The sequence below is a fragment of the Uranotaenia lowii genome, chromosome 1, assembly GCF_029784155.1.
Source record: "Uranotaenia lowii strain MFRU-FL chromosome 1, ASM2978415v1, whole genome shotgun sequence".
Classification (NCBI taxonomy): domain Eukaryota; kingdom Metazoa; phylum Arthropoda; class Insecta; order Diptera; family Culicidae; genus Uranotaenia; species Uranotaenia lowii.
Genome location: NC_073691.1, coordinates 16,945,765 through 16,964,727, shown reverse-complemented (window position 1 = coordinate 16,964,727; position 18,963 = coordinate 16,945,765). Strand labels below are relative to the sequence as shown.

The window sequence follows — 18,963 nt, the reverse complement described above, 5'->3', positions numbered from 1 at the left end:
GTCAAAATTACCAAAATTGTCAAAATTGTCAAAATTGTCAAAATTGTCAAAATTGTCAAAATTGTCAAAATTGTCAAAATTACCAAAATTGTCAAAATTGTCAAAATTGTCAAAATTGTCAAAATTGTCAAAATTGTCAAAATTGTCAAAATTGTCAAAATTGTCAAAATTGTCAAAATTGTCAAAATTGTCAAAATTGTCAAAATTGTCAAAATTGTCAAAATTGTCAAAATTGTCAAAATTGTCAAAATTGTCAAAATTGTCAAAATTGTCAAAATTGTCAAAATTGTCAAAATTGTCAAAATTGTCAAAATTGTCAAAATTGTCAAAATTGTCAAAATTGTCAAAATTGTCAAAATTGTCAAAATTGTCAAAATTGTCAAAATTGTCAAAATTGTCAAAATTGTCAAAATTGTCAAAATTGTCAAAATTGTCAAAATTGTCAAAATTGTCAAAATTGTCAAAATTGTCAAAATTGTCAAAATTGTCAAAATTGTCAAAATTGTCAAAATTGTCAAAATTGTTAAAATTGCAAAAACTGTCAAAAACTGTCAAAATTGCAAAAACTGTCAAAATTATCAAAATTGTCAAAATTGTCAAAATTGTCAAAATTGTCAAAATTGTCAAAATTGTCAAAATTGTCAAAATTGTCAAAATTGTCAAAATTGTCAAAATTGTCAAAATTGTCAAAATTGTCAAAATTGTCAAAATTGTCAAAATTGTCAAAATTGTCAAAATTGTCAAAATTGTCAAAATTGTCAAAATTGTCAAAATTGTTAAAATTGTTAAAATTGTCAAAATTGTCAGAATTGTCAAAATTGTCAAAATTGTCAAAATTGTCAAAATTGTCAAAATTGTCAAAATTGTCAAAATTGTCAAAATTGTCAAAATTGTCAAAATTGTCAAAATTGTCAAAATTTTCAAAAATGGTGCTTTATCAAATTTAGTTAATAAAAGCTCATAAGACAGTTTGGGAAACAATGGATTATTATTAGTTTTTCGGAAAACTACCAACCAACGCCAATCAAACGGATAAAAATATACCTGTTTCAACCCCTAATAGAAGTCATTTAGTTTTCCCTCACAATCACACACAAAACAGCTCAAACTTCTCAAATGGCATTAATGAAATGTCACCCGTGTGCCGATACCCCTTTTCCTGAAACTTTGTCAATAAAGCTTCCGTTCATTTTCGTAAGTAGAATGGAATGTTACTGACCTAGTTAGTTTGGAAATTCCTGCTCGCTTCCTTGACGCCATTCCCCACGCCAAACAAATCCATCATAAACTGGCCCGAACCGTAGAAATTTGGATACAAAATATCACAGGTCGGTTGCTAAAAACAACAAACACAATCCCAAACTCAAACATTTACCGGGGGCGCCGTTCGAGTCACGCTTTTTTAGCATACCAAACCCTCATTTCTCGAATACGCGGCACGGCACGGATATAAACTCCCGGGGCACGGAATCGAAATCGACCGGAGGAGGACCGCGATTTTTAACACCGCGTGACGACCACGAGGACAACGTTGGCAAAAACCCGTTAGCTTTTCCTTTTGCCCATTTAATCACCGGTAAAGTTTTCCGGTCAACCGGATGCCGGAGCTTTCTCCCCACAGACAGCAGCTAAATGGTCCACAGAATTAGATTCCCCGCGAAAAAGTCTTTCCGGAACCGATTGATCCAACCCCGGCTCCCGGCACTATCAACGGTTCCTCGTCGTCAAAGACTTCAACGAATGCCGTTGAATTTCCCGAGAAAGCTGTCTGTGTGTCTTTCTCTTGGCTTGTCGTTCCGATGCGGCAAAAGAAAATTTGCTTTCCTAATCGAAAAAGGTAACCAACCTAACGGACAAACGTGGTTTTCTCGAAAGTTTTTACGTGAGCCCCTCGCAGGGGAACACGTCCCGGTGAACTGATTCGGTCTGATGGATTTCAGATTGGTTTTGTTCTTGAAAATTTCGAGGGTTTCGGGATTTCGGGGAAGGAAAATGAACACTTTCCTGTAGAGAACTTTGGCAAACTTCTCACCCGAGAGCACTCATCAACACAGAGCAACATAAATAAGATATTTTGTAAGTTATCATGCATCACCATGATTGTTCTCTGGCGCTTCAAAATTCCTCTCCACGTTCAGAAGAAGAATTTTCGTCATTTCTCACTTTTTTTTCAATACACTCTCTGGAGCCACCTTTTTTTGTTTTTATTCAATCTTGAAAACAAATGTCATAAATTGTATTCTAATTTTTATCACAAACAGTGTAAGTTCAGACTGCATTATGAGGAGAAAATTCTGAGTGTCTCAACTTGTTGCTCGTGAGTGGCCAACTTCGTTAACTGTTGGCGAAAAATGCTATGGAAACCCCGAGTGGGGAGAGAATATTATGGTTCAGTCACGTGGAAAATTGGTTCTCGAGCAGGACAGATTACTGAGAGTGCCCAAACAGAGCGAGAAAAGATAAGAGAGCTGGCGTTGTGGTTCTGGTTAGGGGTGAGTTTCCAAAATCGTTGAGAGTCAAGCTTTCAAAAAGCTTTTGATCTTATCCTAAGTTCGAGTTTTCATGATACTGAGATTCATCGTATATGAACCCCTGAGAAAAAAGAATCAAAAAAAAATCGTATATGAACAGATGCCTTCGCATATCGTTTACGTTAAAAATATCCAAACTGAATTCAGAATGCTGGATTTGTAATAAATAAATCGGAATCAGAAATTTAATAAAATAAATATTTGTTTAGACAAACAATTTAAATTTTAGGTAAAATAACTCAAATGTGGAGATGAGCTGAATATTCGGCGACGAATATCACCCAAAAATCGTTGAGCCAAATATTCAAGGGATAAATCATCCCTCGGGATAAAAATCTCAAGAAATTTTTTTTTAAAAAATTCAAATATTCGGCTTACCGTAAAGGGTGATACGGTCAAAATTTGGTCAAGGGAAAACGCGTGTAAATCGGTGAAATCGTTTGTTTGAAAAATCAAATTAAATTTCTTTTTCAAGTTTAATAAGTATAAAATTCAGGAAAAATATTCAGTTAGGCTTCCGCTTTTCCAAATCCGAATGGCGGGGCCTTACGCTTAACCCCTGCCACAAGATTTTGTACAGCCAGTCCACCTTCTTCGCCGCGGAAAGCCAGCTTGCCTTGAACTGCTGCTCGTGCTTAGCAGTTTTTTTGGTCTTCTTTAGGTTCCGCTTGACAAGAGCCCAGTATTTCTCAATTGGGCGGAGCTCTGGCGTGTTGGGAGGGTTCTTGTCCTTGGGAACCACCTGCACGTTGTTGGCGGCGTACCACTCCATGGCCTTTTAACCGTTATGGCAAGATGCTAAATCCGGCCAAAACAGTACGGAACAACCGTGTTTCTTCAGGAAAGGCAGCAGACGTTTATTCAAACACTCTTTCACGTAAATTTCTTGGTTGACAGTCCCGGAAGCTATGAAAATGCTGCTTTTCAAGCCACAGGTACAGATGGCTTGCCAAACCAGATATTTCTTCGCAAACTTTGACAGTTTCATGTGCTTGAAAATATCTGCTATCGTTCCCCTTCATTTTGCCGTAAATATAAAACTCCTGTCCCGGAAGCTGCTTGTAGTCGGCTTTGACGTAGGTTTCGTCGTACATTACCACGCAGTCAAACTTCGTCAGCATCGTCGTGTACAGCCTCCGGGATCGCGCTTTGGCCGTCGTATTTTGTTTATCATCGCGATTTGGAGTCACTTCCTTCTTGTAAGTCGATAGTCCGGCTCGTTTTTTGGCTCGATGCACACCCAGCTTATTTGCGGCATCTCGGAGAGAGAGGCTAGGGGTTCGCTTGAAACTTTCGCTTGCAACTCTCTTTGTCGTCTCAGCGGCTTCCGGTTTTCGATTTCCCCCCGATCCAGACTGCCTGGCTGTCGACAAACGTTCCCCAAACACTTTAATTACATTTGTAACGGTTGATTTGGCAACTTTTAGCGATTTTGCCAGCTTTCCGTGCGAGTAGCTCGGATTTTCGCGATGCGCGAGCAAAATTTTGATACGCTGCTGGCATTTTGACAACTGAAGAGTGAATTCCAAAATCGAAATAGGAGCAACATTCTACACACACACCTTCAAAATGAGGGGTGGTCAGGTTTTTTAAAATTGAAAGAAATACGTCAAGTCGATATTGAGCTAATTTTGACCGTATCACCCTTTACTCTCACTTCTGCCATCCAGAAACATTTGAGTTGGAATACCAGGTTCATTCCGTTGACTTTTTACAAGTTTCCAGAACGATTTTGGGTGGGACTTGAGGTTACGTTGTAAACGGAAAAGATGATTTTGATAACAATGCTTACTGTTTTTTTTATAAGCGGAGTTCAGTCTTCGATATACAATATATGACCCAAATGACCCGACTTTTGAAAAAGTTATGCGCTGCAGGCTAAAATTGATCCTAGGCCTAGTACAAGATCTCATGCCAAATTTGGGCCAGATCGGATCACGGGAAGGGGTCGCTCAACGAACCTGAAGTTTGTATAGGATTTAGAGACGTTTTGTTCGGGAGAAACATGAAAAACCAGTTTTTCATCAATAACTTTGGTTCCCGTCAGCCGATTTCTTTCAAAAATGGGTTTTCTTAAAGCCTAAACTATGAAAAACGTTTCATTCGAAGACTGCATATCGATAAGAGTTAAGACAAAAAAGTTATTAGACATCCAAAATGGGCTAACTTTTTTTACGGTGGTATTCACCACTGCTAATGAGGCGTCAATAAGTTCGACCGCCCCGATTCATTTACAGTGATGAATACCATCCTTAAAAAAGTTAGTCCATTTTGGAAGCCTAATAACTATTTTGTCTTAACTCTTATCGGTATGCAGTCTTCGGATGAAATGTTTTTCATAGTTTAAGCTCTAAGAAAACCCGTTTTTGAAAGAAATCGGCCGACGGAAACCAAAGTTATTGATGAAAAACTGGTTTTTCATGTTTCTCCCGAACAAAACGTCTCAAAATCCCATACAAACTTCAGGCTCGTTGAGCGACCCCTTCCCGTGATCCGATCTGGCCCAAATTTGGCATGAGATCTTGTACTAGGCCTAGGATCAATTTTAGCCTGCAGCGCATAACATTTCACAGGTTTTGAATTTCCCATACAAATTTGGGGCAGTCTAATATACATCCTTAGTTTGGGAGGATTTGAGCTTATGGTGATTTCTAAGGGCACATCTCTTTGCCATCTTCAGTCGACGCAGCTCTTTTGTAAACCAGAGAGTCCGCGAATTCTCGGAAGCTGCGCACATTGCATGGTGCGGTACAACTAGTAGTGTAGAACTCCTGGAAGTTAAAGATGAAGTGAGCGAGGTCACAGGAGGAAGGAAACGGGACAGCAGGTGTCGACGGAATTTTTTGATTCAAGATCCTCAATCTCTCTAAACAGAATTCCAGCGGGCCAAGTTCTAGGGGAAAGAGCGGCGTATTTGAGCTTGGGATCCACTACCGCCTTGAATGAAATGGACCTGAGTGTGTTTAGGTCGATATCCTTTTGAACCAATAGATGAACCTCGGCAGATTCGTATTGGAGACATTCCGTAATGACTTCTTCGATGTCCTTAGCTGTGACTGTATTTTGTAACCTTGCAAGGTAGACCCCAATTTTTTCTCCCTCTCCCTTGGCGCAACAATGGCTATCGATTTAAAGGTGATTTTCTTAGTACTCACACAGGAGGTTTGAGTGGGTGGTTCGAATCGCCGTCGCTTGATAGTAGGGGTGCCAAGGACGGTCGTTAATGATTTTGTCCAATTTTCGGTGTGTCATGGCTAATTCCGACTAAGAACGCTTGGTTTTTCTTAAAATCCAGAATCAAAGATTTTCAAAAGATTACAACACATATCACAGATCCTAAGTAGATTTTTGTTGTCTGCCCTGGATTTTACACAGCGCACTTGAAGTGATACGACAGAGTTCAGAGACCTTGACAAGTGATGCTGTCGGAATCGCTTGTGGGTTTGTCTCATTTGTCACAGGCCATAACGATGGAAGACATTTAAGCCTGTCTTGTTCTCAAAATCGGAATCGGAATTGAGCAAAAAAAAAAACGAACCTAAAAGCAAAATCCTGCCAAAGGTTCAAAATAATTTGTATCAAGCGAATTTTAAAACTAAACTGGAATGTGAGTAAAGCGAATAATTTCGTTACCTATTTCGTCTAGTGATTTATGTCAGAAAAGCCGAACATGCAGCAAACATGGATGCCACAATTAGGAGGACCACGGCAGACGGATCCTGAACAGGAAATCCCGGTGAGAGCTCTCCGATTTTTTGCTATATTTTCACTCTCCTATGGCTTTTGCTGAATTGTTTTTTTTATGCATTTTTGACACCTAAATATGTAGATCGTGTTCCTGAGGGGCAGCATTTCAACGGGTCGGTTTGGGAGTATTTCTTATTTTTTCTTCTAAATACCAATGTATGGCATTGGTATTTATGAGAAAGAATATTTAGTACCGGTGGAAAAGCCAAATTGCCAAAAGGCAGGATATTTGTTTTTTCTTGAACGAAGCGCAAATAGTGATAATCCGAAGTTCGGTTTACATGACCGCGGGATTTTGAAGATCTTTTCTGCATTTTTTTCCAGCAGTTGGTGTAATCGTATGAATCGATTGCTTTGATCTTAAAAATAATTGATGCAGCAGCCGAATTCCGGGCACAAAATGTCGTGAAAAAAAAAGAAATTATTGAAGACATTTTTAAAATTTTCTTATCTTGGAATTCCGGTGAATTTAAAGAAGACATTTTTTGACGTTTAAAAAAGAAAACATGATTTTCAATCTCTTTGGTTTTTTTTCGTTGTGAAATTGTCTTAGATTGATATTCCGGTCAATACAAAGAAGACATTTTTTGACGTTTGAAATAGAAAACGAGATTTTTAATTTCTTCGGCATTTTTGCTTCGGAAATTTTAAAAGACATTTCTTTTCATAAAGAGTTTTTTATAAAAATGTAACCTTAATACCTATTAAAACTTGAAAATAATGGAGCAAATGATTGTATGATATTACTATCCAAAAAAAAGGTGGTATAAACGCCAAGAAAAAATCGAACTACTTGGGCATCGTCGTTCTTTGAGAGATATTAGTAATCCATTTGATATTTCGGATGGAAATTTCGAAAAACTCTTTCGATTGCCAAAATGTTTGGCTGAGAAGTTTATTAACTTATTGGATCAACCATTGAACGCTATCCCATTGTAGGATGAAAGAACCACAACAATTCCGGTACATTTACAAGTTCTAACAACATTGAAATATCTTGGCTCAGGTAATCGATTAAACCTAATTAATTGTACTTCGTCAAATTCTGCGGTAAAATTATTAACATCGTCGCCGATCAACACATCCGATTGTTTACAAACATGTAACTTTCTAGCTTCATTTTCCAAAATGTCCAATTATGCCTTCAACACTCAACGATATGTTTTTTTTTCATATTTAATTGCATGCACGATTGTCAGCAAGATTTGAAGTATTTTAGCAATATTGAACATTGCTGTTATAAATAGTTTTCAGTATTTCAAATATAATTTAAATCTAATTACCATGCTCAATATCGAGAAACAAACTAACATGGGAGAAAGACGGTGCCAACATTAAGTCGTTTTGAAAAGTTTCACCAACAACAAACGTCGAAGACGTCTAGCGGTGAATAGGTGAACTATACTTTTTTCTTCTCTCACATTCGTTTTTTTTTCTTTCTCTTTACTTTTTCGGAATCAGCCAAGAAGATAAGACATTTTTATGAAGAGAACGACAATTTTAGAATTTCTTTTCTAGAAGAGATTTTTGGTGATTTTCTTCAAGTACCGGAATTCGGCTGCAGGAATCCAAAATTCAAAATTATGCAATTGAGAGTTTTCCCTTATAATTATTTCACATTACGATATGAGGCAAAGCGTTGAATTCCACAGATGAGTTTCCAAAAACGATCTTATTCAGTTATCACACCCTACATAACAAGTTAAAAATTATAAAGAACAAGAAGGAGATTCACGTCATCAATTAATTTTTTTTTTATTTTTCAAATATCTCCTTATAAATATTTTTCGAAGTATGATAAAAATATCTTAACTCTAAAGGGTCGTTTTTGTATAAGGAACAAGAATAAGGAAAACAAGTTAGTTTAAAGAAAATTTAAAAACATTTTTACTTTACTATTAACCTTGTTATCACTGCCTCTAAGATAGGAATTAGGAATTTCCTTAAGAAAAATCTAGGAGTACAAGAGGTGTAGGAAAACTCGATCGCACCACTCACCAAAATGGATCCTGATCTAAAACCTTCCCTCTACTAACACAAGCCTTTCCTTGGATATTTCAATATAGATTCGCAGACGTATAGACGGTTTCTATAGTTGGAGATATTGACTTACTTTTGTTACTGAATTTTTCAAAATTAATCTTTTAAATATAAAGGGACAAAAAGTTGTTAATTGATTCTTTGAAGTATCCTACTAACAATCCTTCCTTCATTCCTCATTGACTACTAGGATGTGGCCGGCGCCGTTATTGATCATTTTTTAAAGGGAGAGCATGAGTTTTGTGCATTGTGAATGAACTGCTAGTCCCAAGCACCATTATTTTGGCCCTTGCACAAAACTGATGGCCTCGATCAATCATGGAGTAGCAACCATTGGCGAGGTAGAACTTGTTTTGCTTAGCCACGAGAGCGAACATGAACTTTGAAGTGTGTAATTTGAGCAAAGTCTAATCAAATATGTTATATGAAATTTTAAATGAATGATCATATATAAGCACTTCAAGTTCAATGATTTAAAGTGGATATGAGTAGTCAACTAAGCTAAGCTAATTTCGCGAAGCGAAGAAGTGATAGCAAGGAAGCGCAGTGGTTTTTAAATGATTTTCGGAAGTTTTTTAGAACAAAGCAAAGAAGGAAAAGTGTGTAAAAGAATTCTACAGATTTTTATGATTTAAAGGGTTTGAAAATAACAAACAGAAAAACATTCATGCTTAATTCAAGTGCGTAGAGAGTACAGCTTGAAATGAGCAGAAAACTTGAGACAGTTTACTTATAATACTCAGTTTCAAGCGAATTGAGAGGACAGCTTGGATTTCATAGGCGAGTTTAGAGGATAGCTATAAAATCCAAAGGCTAGTTGTGAAGAGGATAGCCTAACAATATTGACATCAATATCAGGCAAGTTGAAAAACAGCTTTAAAATTCAACGGCAAGTTGAGAGGACAGCCTGAGTGTATTCAAGAGAATATCAAGCGATATGAGAGCACGGCTTGGATTTCAAAGACGATTTGACAGGACAGCTGCATAATCCAAAGACGAGTTGGGAGGACAGCCTTAGCGTATTAAAGAGAATATCATGCAAGTTAAGCTGACAGCTTGGATTTCATAGGTAAGTTGAGAGAACAGTTTGATAATCCAAAGGAGAGTCGAGTGGACAGCCTGAGCGTATTGAAGAGAATATCAAGCGAGTTGAGGGATCAGCTTGAATATTTATAGGAACAATCAAGCGAACTTGGATTTTTGAGGAAGCAAAGCGAGTGGGAATTTTGAACATAATGATAAGAGTTTTAAGTAAGTTTAGAAAATACGTTGAGAGCATGCTGAGTTTCTTATTAAACTAATGTTCAAGCGAGATGGAAGGACAGCTTGAAATTGGAAGGCTTATTAAGAGGCAGCCTAAACGGGTTCAAATGACAGATTGAGGAAAAAATAAGGAAAGTGCCGATAGTTTAGGTCCATTAATTTATAATAAAGCAGATTGACAGTAAGCTTTTTTGTGAGTCGTATTCCATGTGCATGTGGTGAAAGGTTTTTGAAAATTATAAATTTTAGTTTATGTTTTCAAAAATAATTGCATTGAAAAAATCTAATCAAACGCCTGAAAGTTGATTAATGTTGAACCACCCAACTGAGAAGAACCAAACCAAAACAGAAAACACCTTTTACATTCCACCACCCACCAGTCCACGATCCCAATGCAGTCGAGACCGCGTGGTGCGCGGCGAAAGGCTCTCCCAATTCGCCCCTGTTTCTCTCAAAACAAACCCTTACAGCAGCGCGCCTGTGCGGTATGCAACAGAATTTCGCCCGCGTGTGTTTCAGCAAGAACATTCTGTACCACAGCTGACAGTAGGTAAGTCCTAGTTGGTTGCTCTGGAATCAATTTGTCACCGACAGTCGTTCGGATTGGTTGTGTTTCTCCCAAGAGTCGGCGGAAGCTCTTCAAACCGGGTGCATTGTTGTTTGTCTTCTGCCCTTGAAGGTAGGCAACTTTGAAAGCGAGCGCGGTCTCCCCCCGTTTCGATTGTGTCAAGGCTAGGCTGCTAGTCTTGTGCTAGTTGCAGAATTCTCGCCGTTGTCGTTGCCGTCTTCATTGTTACGTAAATAAAGTAAATACCTAGTTTGGATTGGCGGCGCCTGCAAGGTAGACTAACCGGGTGACACCCTTTTTTGCGTGTGTTGTAGAGAAAGGGAACGACCTTGCCTACCACGGTAGTGGATTGGCAGTGAGTTTTCGGTGTTTTGGTTAAAGTGCGACGAGCAGTTTGTCGTCGATTGATTAAGCTATTCCTGACGTTCTTCTTTACTACACTTCAAAACAGCCTAAACTTCGAGCAATTGGCCTGTTAGTTTGTGGTGTGGTGTTGTGTGCGGTGAAACCAATTCGGTAACTTCGGTTTGGTTTTTGCGGTTTGTGCGGTATACTTTCAGGCGTTTACTGAAGAAGATTGCCTCCTCTAAGAGTGTGTGCCAGTGTCATTTTCCGGTGTGGAAACGAAGAACGAAGAAACTCATCAAAACGAATCAAGAGTATCTTCTACACTTCGTTGTTGTTGCCCTCGTTGTGTCAAGTGCTTCTCTGTGTGGTGTGAGTAGTTGTTGACCGTGGAAAGCCAGCAGAAGAAAACTCCGGCGGTAAGCTTGTAGCGGAAGAAAAGTTGATTAAGTGATTTTCCGTTTTGCGGTTCATCTCTTTAAGTGCTTCATTTCGTGCGGTAATTGGTGGTGATCTTTCGACCCGAAGTTTTATGGTTATCCGATTTGGTCTTTCCCCTCCAGAAGATTCGGTCAATGTTCGCTTGCATTTTTGATCAATAAAACAACCAAACGGAATAAAACGAGAGCGGTGCTTCTCGATTGCCTACCTCGAAGGCGCAATAAACTTGCTGCAGTGTTTAAATTATTGAGTGGAAAAAAGTGAATTAAATTTACCTCGGCTAAGATGAAGATTTTGCTCAGCGGTTCCGCATCGTTGCTGTTACTCGTCCTGGTCCTGATGGATTCCGGAAGCCGAAGCGTCCAGGCAAGAGCGGTAAGTTTTGACACAACAAAAAAAAAGAAAACTGAAAAAAACGCCGGTCGTTTCAAAATAAAGGAAGCACCTTATGGAAGAGGATTGGTTTTGAAGTGGGCGGCGGAAAACGGATTTCCTGTTGTTGAAATATTTAAAATTATGACTCCCAGAACTCAGCAATCGAAAACGAACTCGGAAGGAATCACACCAAAATGAAGCGAACGAAAAAAAAAAAGGACAAAGAAGGAATTCACGACATACATACGTTCCCGGGCCATTAATAATGAATCGAATAAAATTCGGCGCATCCGGTCGATGCCGGCTGGAATGCTTTTTATTGTTACTGCTGATGCTGTGTTGGGATTGGAATTTTGAGAATCCGAAATAAAGCGTTTGATGTTCCTCCCATCGCATCAGCTTGAATGTTTCATTCGAATCGGTGTTTTTTTATATTTTTGTAATTTAATTTGAGTGATTAGATTACGCTGTTTGTGTTAATCAAAATAATTGAGGCGAGTATTCAGTTTGTGTATCAGTATGTGTGTATTTGGCAAATTGATGAAATGTTCTGTGAAGCTGTCTGCTAACGTGTGAAGCTTAAATTTCGAGATTACTCAAAATTTTCAATTTAGTCAAAGTTATGACAAATTTAGCCGATCATCCTCCTTCGGCACATGCAGCGAAAATGGTCGCATTTGGAGGCAGTCTTCTTAATCATAGACATAGTTTTTTACAATTTTTCGCTTTGTTTACCTATTTCCAGAACATTCAGGAGAGACTTGTCAACGAAAAGTTTCTGGCTGGAAACCTGCCAGGAACACAGTCGTTTTGCTGTCCATTACAAATTTTTCAAAATGTCTTCCCACTAGCGGTCCAAATATTTTGCGCACGATTAGACCACCGTATTTTGTTAATTTTACTAGTGAGCAGTTTTTAACCTTGTACAAATCAAGTTTTGACTGAATATTTGTCAGCTAGACGAACCCGTCCGAAAAAATTATGATTTTTATCACTTCATATTTTCGGATTGCGTACGATTAAATCTCTAACATTCCCAAACATAATGAAGATGGAATCAATCATCTTCACTTTTATTCAAATTTAAGCTCACTGTTAGATCTTTTACGATTCCTTTAGCTATTTATAAAATGAATTTTGATCGAATAGTTGATTTCCAACTTTTTTTTGGGTCTCCCACTGGGATTTTTCCAGATTTTCTCAAACCTGCCAAAAAAAATTTTGTTCATGAGCTTCGGTATTGGACTCTATCTCAAAAACCACTTGACAGGTTATCACCAAATTTTGAACGCGTTCACATTACATTACTAAGTAGCATTTTTTTTTTAATTTTTAATATTTATTTACAAATCAAAATGTTGCATTTTTTCGAACACACTCTTTAGAATTGAATGTTTAAAAAAAGTCAGTTGAAATGGTTGAATTTTTTATTTGAATTTTGTTGTTCAGTTTTTTATTTTAAATTCGTTTGTCTGACAATAAACTTATATAGAAGAAAATTATTTGTTAGATAGTTTGATGATGTCAATAAATTATGTGTAATTGCCAGAAATAACGAGCTTTCGCCTAGCTATCATTTTCCGACATTTCGAGAGAAATATCTACAACAGATAATTACAAACCACACAAAGTTAAGCACCCCGATCAACCGGCTCGGGTCGTAAAAACCTAATAAAGCACCCGCAAGCCGCAATTGAAAACGGTCGCCTATCGCGGTTCATCTTCTTGAATTAATGTTGCTCGCGATAAAACAAACCATCGGACTAAAACCAAACAACAAGGATTAAGCACCCCCTCTAGACCCCCAAAAGAAGAATCTGTTCGCCCAATTCACCATAAAGTCATCAAAGCCAGTCAAGGATGTGCACTAAAACCGGATGTTAACCCCTCGAGATAAAATCGACCTAACACGCCATAAAAATTCTATCCCGCCCGGGTGCGGCTACTCGGCCAGTCGGCCGGTATCCTTTCACAAAAAAAAACCCAGAAGGGCGAAATCCGCCCCACCGATCCGAGCCGCCAATAGAGCCGTAAAGCAATCGAAAAACGGAACCGAACCGTTGCTATCGGGATCGGGTCGAAGCGAAACGCGCTCAATCTTGGGGATTTGACACCTTCCCCCTTCTTTCTTGTCCTCTATTTCTCTTGATTCGGAGCGAAACAATAGAACGCTGGACCAAGACGGAAGGAAAACGGAAGTACACGTATCAATCGCTAATGCTTCCGCTGTTTCGCAGCCGTCTGGCGCGAGTGTGTGATGGCTAAATCCTCTGACTGTGACTGGTGATTAAAAAAAGGTTTCCTTCGACAAAAAAAAAAAATAAACCTGGTCTGTGAGAGGAACAAAAATATTTACATAATCTATATTCGGTTCTCGAACAAAACCCATGCAGCCGATGAGGCCAGGTTGCCAATTTGTATCTTCCAATTGCCATCTTGAAATCAAAAGTTCAAGACTGTTTTGTAAAGCACCCGGATTCAAAACTTCCGAAACACTTGCTGGACACCATATGCTGGGCAGTTGGGTTGCAGACCGCAGACTTTTAGGACAGACTTTCGGGGATAATCAGCAAAAAAGGCTGTTGGCGCAATGCAAGAGAAAGCAATGGCATTAACACAGACAAACAGACAGGATACTTTATTTTCATTCTTCGCAAAACTACGAAAGAAGGAGCACTTTACGACTTTGAAAATCATAATTTCCATCATGGTAGCTGTGGCATCCTAGATGTGCCTCTGGCTTTCACAGCCATAATATTATCAAGAGATAACCTCTCATCATCAGCGGTAGCAATCGCTAGTACAGCTGATCCCTGAAATTACTAGATATCGATTATTTCAGTTGTGAATCAAACTTGAGATGAATCCTGGGGGAAGGGACGAGACCTGGATTGGAGTGGTACCCAATCTAGATTATTAAATAGTAAGTGCTCTTTTGAGCAAAAGGGCAAGAGGTTAATATTCACTCTGAATTGGAAAATGGGACGGAGAATGAGGCCACCTCAGGAAATTGACAAAGTCTCTACAGACAAAAGGTATTTGATTAGCTCGATATGGCAAAGAGATATTCGATCGATCGAGAAATATTATGATTGAGAATTTGGGAGCCTAAATTGGGCATGTTCTGATTGGACAAACAAGGTGCTATATTTTTTGAAAGAAAGAAAAGAAAATTTAAATAAATTTTAAATCGATAGTGAGCCGGTTCTAGCCCATGGCCGTCGATAATAATACAAATAACCTGTTTCTAGCACATGCTGCCGACCGTGGTCTAGAGGATAGCGTTTAGGTCTTCTAAGCCAGAGGTCATGAGATTGAGTTTTGGCCACGGCATACATAGTACACAGGCATACTTAGAGCACCTGTACCCGTGGTCTATTCTTGGGTCTAATTTATACAAGAATTGAACCAAAGAAATTAGATCCGATCCAATGAAAAAACTAGCAACCGCACTCGTGTTCCATTAACTGTCAAACGGTTTAGAACTGCGTCAAATTGGATCCAAATCTCATCAGTTTTGGAACAATCCTTATACCAGCTCTAAAAAAAGTTGAGTTGTAACTGGTATAATGAATCACCAGTGCGGTTGCTTGGGTCGGAATTTGGGTCTGAACCGGCTGTCTGGACCACGGATACAGGTGCTCTTAGGCATACTTCCTGTCGATCTAGCCAACCATTAGATTTTGCGAAGCCACGAAAGGGCATATGGATAAACTGACGATACTTGGAATCCAATATAATGGCTGTTTCAAACTTAACTAATACCGCCCCTTAATGTAGGAAATCGTTGATTTAAAATATGAAAAGGAATAAATTTAGGCAGGGAATTATTATTGTTATTTTCGTTTAGTACATAAATGTAAAACATATTTCTTTTTTCAAAGACATAAATCTCTTCAATTTTTCGGATCGGCCCTTCCCGGGAAGGAAAGTACACCCGCTGCAGTTCATTGTCCAAGTAGGTGTATCAGAAACGATGTAACATTATCTTTCAGGAAAAAACTCGGAAAAAAATAATCTTTGCTACTTGGAGACGCGGTCATCTTTTCCAGAGAAAACTCCAATACCTCCTGATCCTTCTACTTATTTTTTTATTTCTTTATCCAAAATATTGATATTGCTCGTCCGGCTTGGATATCAAAGTTGGATGAACAATATTCGATGTCAAGCATCAGCGACGTTATAGAACTAACTATCAAGTAGGCTATGACAAAATAACTAAATCTACCAGCTGTTTGATTATCATAGCGATAAGCAGTTGAGATATCCTGTACAGCCGAATCAACTTCACAACAACGCCAATGCGTTAGTCGAAATCGATGTTGATTAAGCAAAATTGCAAATTTTAATAACAACTCGTAAAGTTTTTTATCCGTGTATTTGATTGAAATAAATAAAGCTATTGAAAAAAAATATATAGAAATTCATAGAGCTGTTGTTGTAAATATTGTGATCAAGGAAATCTCCAATTTGATTTGTCTAGCAAACGACCAATTCAAGGGTTATCTTAAAAGTTTTTGTTCCTTATTATCAGTAAATATAACCTCTTTCGCTAGTCACGCGGCACTCGTTATTACACCGAGGTTACACGAGCTGTTGTAAGCGACTCGGACAGCAAGTGTGAGAGCCAGGGTTGCCAGATTGCAAACCTGATTTTGAACTAGATGACCTATATTTTTGTCGTCAGGTAGAACTTTCCTTTATCCGTATAATTCCCTGACAACTTTCGATAATCCGTAGAAAATCCGTAGGGAATGCTGAAGATCCGTAGATTTTGAACATCGATCCGTTGATCCGTAGAAGAACTCAAAATCCGTGGCAGCGTTGACACTGAGAGCTCTTACATCTTAATAAGAGGAAGAGAATTCTTGCCATGAGTGCCTGAGTTTTTCAGCCATACATACACCTCAGTGTAAGTGGAAAGAAAAATTATTTTGACTCTCATCCAGCGTCGTGAGATCTACGGAATTCTCCGTAGATCTACTGATTTTAAGCATTTCTACGAAGGTACGGGGTGATGTTCTTAATCTACGGATTTTCTGAATTTCCTACGGATTTTTTACGGATTATCGAAAAAAATCTGCGAATACAAAAATTCTTCCTGACGACCAAAAAAAGGTAATCAAATTTCATTTTGCCTAAATCAGTACATTTTTCGCTTTTCTGCAAACCTACGGATTCAAATCTTTAATCTCATATGAACAAAAAATAAGTCAAAAATCTGCGACGAAAGGTGCACCAACAACCAAAAAAGTCATATATGTATGTATATATGCAGATAATCCACCATGGGTGCACGGATTCACCGCAGTTTCACCAACGTCTGCGCTGAATTGCATTCTTAAGATTATTGGTTCGACGAAGCTGCAATGTAAATCACCACATACCCGACAACATGGTTTCGTATAATCTTTTATGAAATGAATGTTTTCCGTTTATATGTATGTGTTATATGAAGAAATTAGTCAATCACCTACACAGCCGTTAGAAAAAATATAGGGGAGAACTGTACAAGACGCACCAGCGAGGTAAAATGGCCCATGCCATTCTTCCTCAAAAATACACTAACCTCTGGCTCCGAATAGTGTTTTTCTACATTTTTATTGTAGCGAATGAGCTTTTTAATCATTTTTTAGATGAAGACTTCACACACACGACTTTAATTCTTAGAAACAGAATGATTAATGGGCTCTGCCTAAAACTTGTTATTTTTTCGTTTAACATATAAGGTTTTATGGTAAACCAGGGGCGGGATTATGGAACTCGAAACAATCGAGTTTCGTTCGATTCGACCAACTTTGGCATTACCGATCTCGATTCGAATAGGACGTTTCGAGATGATCTACTACTCGATTTACTCGAAATCTAGTACGTTAAAATTTAGAACTCGAACGAGATTCGTAATACTGATTCTAATTCGATTCGAGTTCAACTCGAAACGGGTAACTCGAATCGAATAGGATTCATAATTTCACCCCAGTCAGCACTAGCTCATCAAACTGCAGCTTTTCGTTATAACACTCGTATGCACTTTCGAATGACTATTATTATTTTATTATATTTCACTAGCTTCCGACAAATTTTAACTAAAATTAATCATATCAAAATTGGGGCAGAATGCCCGCAAAACCACGTGTTTTGAGCTCAAATTTGGAATGCTGTTAACTTTTGAAAAAAACAAAATTGCAAAACAAAATGTCTTTCTTTTTATTTGCTGACTCCCAAATTACGATAAGAATGCATAATTATAACAAATTTCGTCCTTGTTTGAGTTAAAAAGGTGCACCAATATTTGACTCGAAAAAATTATCTGCCGCCATGTTTACCGCGATATCAGTCAAGAAATTGAAGTTCGTTGCCTACCTGAAGGCGTTTTACCTATAAGGATTTAAAAAAGTGAATTTTTCGTTAAATTAAGCAATAATAAATGATTTTTTGCAAAGTATGGTTAGTTTGCAAAAATACGATGAACATGTAATCAAAAATTTGATGTTTCAATTACTATATTCCGTATAATCATTGTTCCATTTCTCACCACCCATTCAGAATAGTGCGTTCTGTCCACTAGTTTTGGCGTTCTACCCCGCGGCTTGCTTTCTGACTGTTTAAGATTTTCACAAAAATATAACTAAAATCGTGTTTAACATATTATTTCTTTTTGATAAGACGTAAATGTGATCCCTGAATCGTCGTAAACTTTCAATTTGGTTCACTGTAAATAGCGATTATGCTTAAGTGGTGCGTCTTGTACAGTTTTCCCCTAACATTGAACAATGTTATAAATTTTACGACAGACATTCCGCACGCGTGTATATACCTGCCCAGCTGTTAAATGATTGGTCGTTCAATAAATACATCTATATATATAAAAATGAATGTTTGTCTGTCTGTCTGTTCCCTATAGACTCGGAAACTACTGAACCGATCATCGTCAAAACTGGCATCTGAGGGTTTTTGAGGCCGGGGATGGTTTCTGTAATAGTCAAAACTCCATCCGACTTAAGGAAGGAGAGGCTTCCATACAAAATTTGTAGTTTTTCGAAACAAATTAAAGTCATGACATCCATTTTCTTGAGATTTTTTTTTCCTTTGGGCGGTTTGTTTTTCGTCTCTATGGTCGAGGCGTCGCAAAAGGAAAGTAACCCAGGCTTAGCATACTGATCAGTAGGAATATTTTGGCGCGTATTTCTCAATCTGGGGTTTGTTTTTCGTCTCCATGGGCGAGCAAACGTCGACGCAAGAGGATAGTAACCAAAGCACACTGTTCATTGATTGCTGGAAAATTTAACAATAAGGCGCCTGTTTCTCAAACACGTGGGGCGATATGCAACCTAGATGTGTTTTTTTCTTGCTTATTTAATTTGTACACAGCACGTGGTAATAAATGACGCCTAGATGTAACACGGATTGGTATTTTATCAATCGAATCAAAACCAATTGAAAGATTTGCAAAAAAATACTTCCAAATTTAGTTCGTGTTAATGTAGGTAGCAGTCGACTTTTCATTCAAGGAACATTAAAACATGTTCAAACGTTCAACTTTTTCTGTTAAAAAAAATTAAAAATTATGTTTTCTTCTAGAAATTGTTACTTCGGCCCAAATACACAACTGAAACGATTTTGGAAATGAAAATGGGAGCTTTTTATTTTAAA

The 18,963-nt window shown here is 38.0% G+C and overlaps 1 protein-coding gene across 1 annotated transcript in view; it reads right to left on the bottom strand.

Annotated features, from left to right (window-relative positions):
- LOC129738726 (monocarboxylate transporter 13) overlaps positions 1-1,907 on the bottom strand; it is an 80,281-nt gene extending 78,374 nt beyond the window's left edge. The window contains exon 1 of the mRNA XM_055729974.1: positions 1,220-1,907. The gene's annotated coding sequence lies outside the window, so the exon portion shown is untranslated. The remainder of the gene's footprint in view (positions 1-1,219) is intronic.
- Between the last annotated feature and the right edge of the window lie 17,056 nt (positions 1,908-18,963).